This window comes from Syngnathus floridae, chromosome 1, assembly GCF_059516105.1.
Source record: "Syngnathus floridae isolate MCC-2025c chromosome 1, RoL_Sflo_1.0, whole genome shotgun sequence".
Taxonomy (NCBI): domain Eukaryota; kingdom Metazoa; phylum Chordata; class Actinopteri; order Syngnathiformes; family Syngnathidae; genus Syngnathus; species Syngnathus floridae.
Window position 1 is genome coordinate 15,189,311 of NC_142413.1, and position 11,458 is coordinate 15,200,768.

Consider the following 11,458-nt stretch of genomic DNA (forward strand, 5'->3'; position numbering starts at 1 on the left):
TGTTTTCTCCTCCGTCTTCTCCGAAACCTTGTGTATGTGTCTTTTGGTAAGCTTTCAGCCAGCTGTGTGTGCGCGTGTGCGGAGGCTGGGTGTGGTGCTTGGCTCAAGTCGGTGCCTAGAGGTGGCAGACAACACTATATGCTCACGTGCAAACACACAAATATACCAGCATGCTGACACAGCCCACATCTAATGTTTTCCATATGGTCACGTTTCTTCTTGAAAACACACATTGACACACCTACACTCAAACGCTGCGGCCGCTGACTCTCACTCAACCCCTTATTAGAATTTTCACAATTTATTGTTTAGACTGGTGACTTTTTCTCATTTTCACCTAGTGAATTTGGGTCACCCAGATTGCTTTTAAATAATGTAGTGAAAAAAAAGTGAATATTAAACTACATACGCCAATGTCCCGGTATTGTGGAATTCCCTTACACACTGGTAGACAGCATCCTGCATTTGTTATAGCACTGATTCTACCTCCGGAGCCAGAATATTACTGGTCGCTTTCTTCGGATCTGGAAAACTGCCCGTTCCTTCTTTTATTGCTTTCAACACAATGGTGAGGATAGCCGGCTTTTTGCAAGGAGATTTTTTTTGTCGTTATGATTGAAATCATTCCAACTAAAGACATCTGGTCAACTGTTTACGTCATGTGATCTATTCGTAATTGCTGTTTACGAGTGCCACTACATTAATCACAACATTTAGAACATTAGTAGCCTTTTATTATTATTGTTACAAGTGGTTTAATCATTTTTCTTCGCAGACAAGGCCGGTATGACAGTACCATTTTTAAGTGCGTGAACGATGACGTTACTCGCCATATGTGTGTTGAGCACAGTCATGTGTTGTTTTGAAGCCATAAACAACAGCAGAATACAAAAGGCTTTCATGAATATTGGTCAGGAAACGTGAGGTGGGCCTTGTGCCATGTGAGTGAGGCACGTGGCTGCCATAACTTGGCGGTGGTGGGAGGAAGATGTGAGTGCACGTTGTGGCGGCAAGACGGACAGGTTGTCAACATCAAAGGTGATATCGCTGATAGATGAGCGAGCATGGTGCACGTCTGAAGGGAGGAGATTGATTTCCTTGACATGTCATCTCTTCGTCTGGTTGTCGCATTAAGATGTTTTTTCACTGGACCTCCAATTTCACAAGATTGATTTGTTCATTTAATAGTTTACACAGTATCATGAATGCAGCACTGTGTTTCCCTAAATATTGGCTGTTGCTCTAATAGAGGCCTCACTTTCCAACTCTGTTGCTTACCAAAAGAGCAAAGCTTTACTCGTCTGCAACTACCGTATTTTCCGGACTCTAAGTCGCTCTGGAATACAAGTCGCACCACCCATAAAATGCATAATAAAGAAAGACATATATAAGTCGCATTTTTGGGGGAAATTTATTTGATAAAATCCAACACCAAGAACAGACATATCATCTTGAAAGGCAATTTAGAATAAAAATAGAATAGAGGCAACAACAGGCTGAATAATTGTACGGTATACAAACGTTACATGACACATACACAACAAACTAAGAACGTGCCTGACGTAACATATTAAGAGTTATTCAGATAACTATAGCATAAATAACATGCTAACAAATTTACCAAACCATCCGTGTCACTCCAAATCGCTAAATCAAATGAAATCTTCATCCTCTGTGTCACTTTTGAACAACTCCGCGAACTCCAAAGGTAGAAGATGCGGCGCTTCCTCTTCTACATGGCTTATGTCAGACTCATTGTCAGTTGCAGTTCCAATTATTCCACAGGCCTCTTGCGGTTTAGTGTGAAAATTACATGTGAAATTATATAGTAATGTGTTAATTTCACACATAAGTCGCTCCTGCGTATAAATCGCACCCACGGCCAAATTACGAAAAAGAATGCGACTTATCGTCCGGAAAATAGGGTAGTTGAACTCCATGTTATGAACAAGTTACCTGCAGGGGTGGAAAGATGATCTGGCGTTAATTCATTGCTGTTATTTGTTCATACTTGGGCATGAAAGACTACACTATTGTAACTCTTTTGCTAACCAAAACAGCTACACCTAAAAGCACCTAAAAGGTATTTTCAACAAATGGAACCACATTTTATATGGTTTTCAAGGAGCGGTATAAAAAAATTATTCAGAACGAATTGGACTATCAGCACTATTTGTGGTGTGCCTTGCACAAAGGCCCCTGCTAAGTAGCCAGAAATCAGACTAGTGTCTCCCCACCGACTCGTTGCTATTCTTCCATTTCTGTTTACAATGGAATTCAAACTTGTGACACTCAAAAACCAAAGTCTCTGCAAATGAGCCACTGCCCCAATGATTTGCAATGTTGCTATCTTTAGCATTTCCAACACACCGCACACGTGTCACGGCTATTACAATTCTCAACTGGCTTTCAATAAATGATAAAAAATGACTTTTAGTTGCTGCAAAAAAGTGACATCATTGCACTTTTTACCAGCAATCTTAAAACACTGATCCAGCTAGCAGACGCTCTTTGGAAGGCAAATCTCAAAATGTGGCGACGTCCGACAAAGCCCCACAGCCGCCGCCGGTCACGCTAAATGAGCGCCCGGCTTCAGACAATTTAACAGCATTTACTTTTCGTGCGGCGCCAGTGTTGCTGTGGCGACAGGAAGTGTTGTCATTGTGTCAGGTAATGGAAATAGACATAAATTTGCAGTCCAAAGAAAAGCATGTATCTCAAAACTGAGTCAACCTTTGCTTTCTTATTTGAAACATAAAGAAGTGACTTTTCTTGTGTTGTTTTTTGAACATAGCATTTGGGAAAACGTGCTTTAAATTGATATTGCGGCTCACGTTTAGACCTTTGGCCAATTTAATGAAGGTAGCATGTATGTATTTTGGAATGCCACATACGTAGATCCCAAAACTTCTGAACTGTGATGCAGGTGCGCTCATCACTTGGCTGCTTGTGAGGCGTAGGAAATTGGAAGCATTTGAAAATGAATGCACAGTATGCATATACTCTATATATTGTGTTAACACCTGGTGGTGACATTGGGCCTTCTCCACGCTCATCCTCCAGTCGGTGTACCGCAGGGGCCCGATAATCACCCTGATTTCCGAGTAATTTCCGCCATTGTGTGGAAGCAATCACAGAGCACGTGAGTTTTTTTTTTTGCACATTTCTGCACACACAGATCCTTCCAGTGTGTATATGCATGTGCATGTGCGCACGGAGGTGGTAAAAGTAAAAGTACTCAAGTAGAAGTACAAACAAATACTGACTAAAATGTTTGAAAGTAAAAGCTATAAGTTAATGTGTACTGTGAGTTATAGAAAATACTAGTTTATACTAACTTGGATTCACAAAATAAAAAAAAAAAATCTGTACTGCTTGTCCCCACGGGGGTCGGAGGCTTGCTGGAGCATATCCCAGCAGTCATAGGGCAGTAGGCGGGGGACACCCTGAACTGGTTGCCAGCACTGAGACTCACACCTACAGGAAATTTGAAGTGCTCAATCGGCCTACCATGCATGTTTTTGGAATGTGCGATAAAACCGGAAAACATGCAAACTTTACACAGGGAGGGCTAAACTGTGAGGCGGAGGTGCTCACCAGTGCGTCACCATGCCGCCTGCTCAAGACCTACTCTTTTTAATTTAGTTTTTAATTCTTATTTATTGTGTGTGTACATGCGTGCGTGTACGTGTGGACAAGTGATGAGAGATCTTAAAATAAAAGGTATCGTCGAGCAGCTTTTGACGCCGAAATATTGATGTACAGTACATGTACCGGTATCTCATGCAACACTATTGTGTACAGTGCTAATGCGAGCTTAGTTTGCTGGAGAGCAATGTCTGTGACTATTTGTCACAACTTGTGTCATCATCGTAGAGATTGAGAAAAGTACCAAGCTTCTTTTGACCAAATGAGGGGTAGAATGTACAGAGACCCGTTTTCATGCGGGGAGTAAAAGTTGTCAGAAAATTACAAATGCTTGCAAAATCCAGTAGAAATACTGTGAGTCAAAGCGGCTGCCTGATGCATTACCCAAATCCTGCCGAATCAGACTTACGTTGGCATTATAAACGACCTCGGTGAAGATTTGCACCATCAATCACGGCAAACCCAGCGTCCCGGCGAGCCAATGTGAAATTTTGAAGAGCAACATGCTTTATACCTCAAGAATTATGGATAAGCAATATCTGGTCAGGGTATTATGACTACAGAGTATTAAAACACAGCATGTATAAATTATCCATTTGGAGAAACTGCTGACTTTGCTTTTTATTGTTCACTCTGATGGACCAAGGACATTGCTACTCGGGAAAAGGTCATTTTAAAGTATGTGTGCACAAGTTAAGTTGCAGTCCTGTGTGAGCATGTAGATCCGCATTTTACTTGACAAAATGTAATTCATCGACTTTGTGAAGAGCTGTCTCCACAAGTAAAAATGCTCACTTCTCTTTTTAGTCCCACAGCCATTTAAGAACAAATAGCCACTTACCAAGTTGTAACGTCCGAACTGCCTCTGAGTGAAAATTATTTTACTGTCTTTAATTGTTTTAAGATGGGTGATGAAGAATGCATGAGGCTGTGAGAGGGTCACTACTGTATTTGTTAATAGTGTGACATCATAGCATAGCGCACCGTCCACCTGCCTCACATCAGGTAGATGTAGCAAGTTTGTTGCCGGTTTTCTTGGTTGGTGCCTCGAGGTCTCCGTGTTTTCTTCTGCTTCCTCATCCGCCGCGATCCACTCAAACGTGATCCCATCATGTTTTTCACATCATGCAATGTAGGGAGGCGGCAAGCCCCCGACCGGAGGTATAAAGGATGTGATTTACTGCGTCCCTACACAACAGCAAAAAAAGTGGAGAACGATCAGTTTTCCAGTACAGTAGTTTTGCCCGACATGATTTCAGAGCAGGATGTAGCGTAACAGCTAATAAAGTGTGTGAAAAATAAGGTAGCAAACATGGTGTGGAGTCGCCATTCATTTCTTTTGTGCTCCCCAGATTTTTACATTTCATTGTAGCAGATTCACTGGACTATGTATATCACATTACATTGGGAGCAGTACAGTATCTCTTTGTTCAACGTTGACTAGTTTATGGCAGTTTTGACACTTTGTTGAACCCCTCATCATAATTGATCTTATCCAATCTAGAAAAAAAATCAGTTTTTAAGAATTCTTTCTAAGTTTTCCTTTTGTTAGTGCTTCTCGACAGAAGTATACCTGAGCTAGAAAAGAGGAAACCTAACCGTAATTTTGATTGAAAATGATAACCATGACGTAGATAGCTTTGGTTCTACAACTGCTTCTTTTACTTTACTTTTTGGAATTGTATATGTATAGTTTGATGTGTTTTGTGAAACCTCAAAATCAGTATTGTTTCTTTTATGGTTATTTTAATGTATTGGTAATTTTAATGTAATATTCATTTTAATATAATTTCTTAACATTTAAATAATTTTTTTTTTTTAACCAAACACATTTTTACAAGTTGATTATAATGCAATTTTATGTAACTTATACATTGAACATTAAGTTCCACAGGGGCCCATCTTTGTCCTGCTCCTTTACATGACCAAAGGTTGAGTGCTTTGACTTTATTTCATTTCTATTAAAGTGAAAGAAGGCAAGCTGCCGCCCACGTTCATCCCTTGGGTTGCAACATCGTAGACAGACTTTTACGACTCGATGCACACCTATTCATTTGTCCCCAAGTGCTAAACTGAACCTCAATCCGCCATAAATATATCTTATTGCGCTTACATAACCAGAGTTATGAAATACACTGCAAAGCTACTGAAGAAATCATAACGTAAAAGTGGATATTTGAGAACATTAACTGTGTGAAACGACAATGTGGTTACGCTTCTGTCAGAGTCTTCAGTCTTCTGGCCGTTCAAACTTGAACGGCCTTCATGCTTTACATCCTTTATTAGGTTGGCCATCTTTTCGGCCGGAACGGTAGCCTTGGACAGCAGCATTATGGCTTTGGCTCCCCTCTTTATACCTTTTTCTCCACCTTGCCATTGGCATCATAAGAACAGATTCTCTGAAAGCTGATACAAAGGTTTTTCTCTGCTTAAAATAATTTGCTAACCATGACAGGTTACGTAAGAGCACAAGCTATAGCTCATGATCGACCAGCAATACCTGTAAGGTGTTACCCATTGTAGTTTCTTATAATCTATTTGTGTTTGTGAACATTCAGCTCTGTGTATTTTTAAATAACATCCTGTTCTTCAATGGTAAATGGGTTTTCTCCTCTATAGCACTTCTCTGACTTCAAGTTACTCATAGCGCTTTAGCACTGTCTCCAAATTCACCTACAGATGATACGGCGTCAGGAGCATCTGAGAGTTCAGTATCTTGCTCAAGGACTCTTCGACGTAGCCACATAATTAGGGCTGAAGAACCACCCAACAAGACAAAGGAAGACAACCACTCCACCACCTGAGCCATACCGTGTAAATATATAAAATATATAATATATAAAATATTAAAGACTAAAAATTAAGACTATCAAATGCATAGAAAAATAATCCAATTATTATAATAATTGTCAAGATCAAAGCCCTACTTTAAACTAGACTGACATGTCCTGTTCAAAATATTGCATAGGTCCTTGAGATTTGTGCAGCTTTTTATTGTTAATCAGTAAAGCTTGTGTTGGGGCAAATCTTTTAAGTTTACACAAGTGGCCAAATTGATTCAAAAAACGATGTTACAAACCAAAATGGTGGAAGTCTTGTGGGTCTGGGTCATTGAGACTTTTTAATGTGTTCATTCATGATAGACATGCCCACCCAATTTGGTGTTTATCAGTTTGTCAAGCCTGCAGCTCAACTCAACACAGTTAAACTGGCATCAGAGGTTGATTTTATTTTCATTTCCCAGTTTTCATCAAGTTATGAACAGTGAGTTTCATTCAGCAAGTTGCATTCAGCAACCCGTACACATGCTTGCAAAAATCTCAAAATATTTCCCCTAAAATTTGTATCGTTTGGAATAAACCAGTCAATCAATTATTTAAATGAATGAATGAACGAATGAATAAATAAATGAATGCATGAAGGAATAAATAAATAAATAATGCTATTTAATACACCATTCTATGGTATAAAATACTAAATTATTGCAGCAACTCTTTCCATAATGTTGAAGTTGTAGAGTGAATAAATGCAAAGTGGGCCATGTTAAAGAACAGAGTGGGCCACATGTGATCTGCGGGCCATACTTTGCCCACCCCTTCGCTGTATGGTCCATTCATTACTGTATCTTAGCAGCGGAAAACAATCTGTCCGACCACCGTCTCAGGCAATGATGCTGATAATTTACTCAGCGTGTGGAAATGAAGAGACAAGGGAGGCTCTTACAACATCGCCAGCGGTCTAAAACAAACACAAACTCTCAGGAGACGTATACGGTTCCACACCGCAGGAAATGCACAGCTGACAATTTGGAGCAGAGCGGAAAAAAGGTGTAAATGTGTGAGGCCATCTCAGAGTGTTTTCGATGTTAAATAGCGATGACATTGTGAAAGTGAGGTCATCCTTCCAGGGAACAGATTGACTTCACTTTGGAATGAAGATGGATAGCTTTTGCGGCGTGCGGCAAAAGTATTTTGGCATTTTCCATGTGACGTGTTTTAAATACAGTATACATTTTGGTTTTGAATGTGTTCCGCAGAAGGTTAGCGTACAGGGGGTGATACATGAACATGACGTTCACAAGATTAGAGAGGTACATAATGATGTGATGCTTTTTAATGCATCCTGGAACAAAAAAAAAAAACACTGTATATGCTTTCACTATCAGCTACATGCGTTTTTTAAAAAAAACACTTTTGAAAATGTATTCGTTGCCTCCTCAATGCAACAAGGCTTTTTTTGATGAGATTTGAAAAGTCTAAGAATCCAAGTCACTCTTGCGATTTGAAAGCGTCGATACGGAAGATAAATAAATAATATATCCTACATTTTTATGGTAAATGAAGACTCAAGCAGGGCTGATGTGCTCATTCTTAGTCTAGATTCCCCGTGGCGGTTTATTAGGGTCACCTCGTGGTTAACAAAAAAAGGCTTATATATGTGGCGGCTCGGTGGTGCACTGGGTAGCACGTCCGCTTCACAGTTAGGAGGGTGCGGGTTTGATTCCACCTCCGGCCCTCCCTGTGTGGAGTTTGCATGTTCTCCCCGGGCCCGCGTGGGTTTTCTCCGGGCACTCCAGTTTCCTCCCACATCCCAAAGACATGCTTGGTAGGCCGATTGAAGACTCCAAATTGTCCCTAGGTGTGAGTGCGAGTGCGAATGGTTGTTTGTCTCTGTGTGCCCTGCGATTGGCTGGCAACCGGTTCAGGGTGTCCCCCGCCTACTGCCCAATGACGGCTGGGATAGGCTCCAGCACACCCGCGACCCCCGTGGGTACTAAGCGGTTCAGAAAATGGATGGATGGATGACTTCAATATGTCATACGCTGTGTTGTAATGAAGTGAATGGCCTCGAATGAGAAACAACATAAGCTTAATTTTAAATGGCTGTTAAGTTATTGACCACTTATAAAGTACCCCTTAAAACATTACAACATCTTTCATTTTACCAGTGAATGAGATTACCATAACACCGTAATTCTTCTCTTCCTCCCTGAGTTTCCAATGATGGTTAGACAGGCGTAATGTGTTTCAAGGTTCGTTTTCATAGGTGCAAGCACTTAGCAGCACAATATGTTGCATGAATTATCTTCTGCCAGCCCCTGTCTCTCAGGTTTCTCATTTAATGAAAGAATGATGACGAATATGACAACGGGATCGGGGAAAGAAGGAAATTCTTTACACCGTTGTTTCTTTACTTGTCAGCCACCCGGTAACAGCGAAATAATACCAGCAATGATGGACATTATTAGGGGTCTAGTGGTATGCCAAAAATCAGGGTATGGTCTGTTCAGTATCTTCGTTTCATCGTCTATATTCTGTAGTTTATTGTCTTTTTAGGAAAGTGCAACATAAATAGTTTTTTTTTTTTTTTTAGAAAAAGAAGAAATAACATTTAGTTTGACAAGTCATTGTGATGTGAAAATGTGACTTCTCATTGCAGTTGCTCAATTCGAAGAGCCAGATGGTGACATTGAATCACCAGAGGCCGATCCGCACTGTAATTGTATACGTAGTGGGCATTTACGTGTGCTATTCCCTTGCTTAATGGAAGAGGCTCCGTTATTTTCCATTTTGCTTCATCTTAAATCTGTGCATTGTAGGCTACAGTGAAAATTCATGGCTGTCAAGGTATTCTGGAGTGGGATATGCTGTCCAGTGTCAGAGAGACTGAATGTTGTCATTTGGGTCTCCTGTGCCAGATTTGACACAGGGTGTCCTGACTGTGCTGGGTACAGTGAAATTTCAAGATTATTGGTATTTGACTTAGGTTTGAGGTCCCATAACAGATCCAAAAACACACTGCAAAAAAACAACCAACAATGACCAAAAAAAATGACAAAGCGTCTTATTTGTGTTTGTTTGAGGATTACTTCCTGGTTCATGAAGGACTCCGCGGGTGGATGCTTCCATTGAAACTATCAAAATGTGAAAATATTATGTGTATAACAAAGTGTAGTTTATGCCATTTAAAAATCAAGATAGCACAGTGTGTTTATATCAGAATGTTGTACATGGATCAACTCATGCAGTTCATTGTGACACCGATCCAAATTTAAACCCCGGAAAAGGCATTTTTTCATTGCTTTTGTTGATCATTTGCAGTCCACGTGTAGCCCTGACACCCACCCCTGTCTGACTGTGTGTTTATGTACTTGTGTGCCGCATGGCGTCTGTCACCTATCAGCCTTCAGGTCCTCCCAGACCAAAAAGGCACGTGGGCAGAATCAAATGCAGGAAACCCCAGAAGCCTGGCAGCTGAAAGTGGGTCAGAACCTTCCCAGAATTGTGTTGGAAGCACACACACGCACACAACACGTTGAGGGAAAACGTGACCTGGCTGGAAACCAGCAGCAACAACATAGTCTACTTTTTCATTCGGTTTCTTCCTATGTTTTTTTTACGTTATTAAATCCAGCTATTGTATCCAACACTGAAGTTTAGCAAGAGGTTTGTTTCAACAAAGGAGGGGTGGTCGACTCATTTTTCATAGTTTGCCCATAGACACTTGCTTCATTAAAACGAAGAATGGCCGGTTATTTCAGGTTGTCGACACTGTTCATTAAAATAAGAGAGGGTTGTCATTTATTGTTTTTGCTGCGTTGCTTGGTTGTTAAATTTAGTTTAATAAAATAAGTAAGGGCAGTTGGTCTTGTTTCCACCACTTTGTGGGTGGTTGTCGACTGTCTGGTCATTAAAACAAACCAAGGCAGGCTGATTTGCTGGCAAACCGTCAACGCTCACTTTATTAAAAGAGAGTCATGGTGGTTACATCTTATTTTCACACTATGCCAAACGTCGTCCACACCACGGTCACAAAAACGGTTACAAAATAAAAGTCCTGATACTTATTTTCTCCTTTTGACTTTAGATCATGGACACTCGAGGTCGTTTATATGAGCAAATATTCGGGTTGGTCAAGGGGTAACTCAGATTATTATTGGGGTTTCTAAAAGCTTTTAGAATTCTGATTTTTGTGTGCGTTTACATGGCCTCCAATACTTGAATACTGTCAATACTTGGGATTTAAGAAGATTATCTACTGCATTTAAACATAGTTATAGTCACTCTGAGGTTAATTTTAAGTACTAACAATCATAAGTTTTCACCCCTTCTTTGGGTGGTTCTTAGCGCAGTACTTTGTTCATCAAAAAAGTAAGTTGTTTCTTGTTTTGCCACTTTGCTGCAGCTCAACACTCAATTGGGGGTTGCTGACACACACTTCATTAAAACAAACCTTTCTTTTGCTCATTGAAACAAAATAAGGGCAGTGGGTTCTTCATCTTGCCTCTTTCCTAGAGGCAGTCGATAAGAAGAAGTTCGAGACCTAAAATGTAATGTTTATTAGCCTTTTCTGAATAGACCCCCCAAATGTGTTTCAATGACCAATTAAATGCAGATTTTCGTCCGGCCCAGTCCTTGCACTGCAGTTTGTCAAACCCTTAAGATCAGTGTGAAGGTTCCTGATCGATGGCAGCTGATGGGTGGAGTGATCGTGCCATTACGATTCTTTCGGGGTAGATTTTTCCATTGGTTGTTCACATTGATAAGTCTTTCAAAATATCGTCTCAAAAATATCTTGTAGTCACATTTATTGAATGAGATTTCCTAAATTTAGTAGAAGTGGTCTATATAAAGGTTTTAATGTGAGTTACACTAGGATTAGTTTGGATGGAAACATGTTTTTCCAACATTCAGCATCCATCCAGCCATTGTTGCCTTTTAATGAACCGATTTAATGACGCTTGGCTTGGCGTGATAACACGTTTTCCACACCTAGGCTGACTGCATGTCTGTAAACTTAGAAGTAGAGC

The 11,458-nt window shown here is 40.4% G+C and overlaps 1 long non-coding RNA gene across 1 annotated transcript in view; it reads left to right on the plus strand.

Moving 5' to 3' along the window:
• LOC148404274 (uncharacterized) overlaps positions 1 to 11,075 on the plus strand; it is a 30,692-nt gene extending 19,617 nt beyond the window's left edge. The window contains exon 8 of the long non-coding RNA XR_015861461.1: positions 9,832 to 11,075. This is a non-coding gene — a long non-coding RNA (uncharacterized LOC148404274). The remainder of the gene's footprint in view (positions 1 to 9,831) is intronic.
• The last annotated feature ends 383 nt before the right edge of the window (positions 11,076 to 11,458 follow it).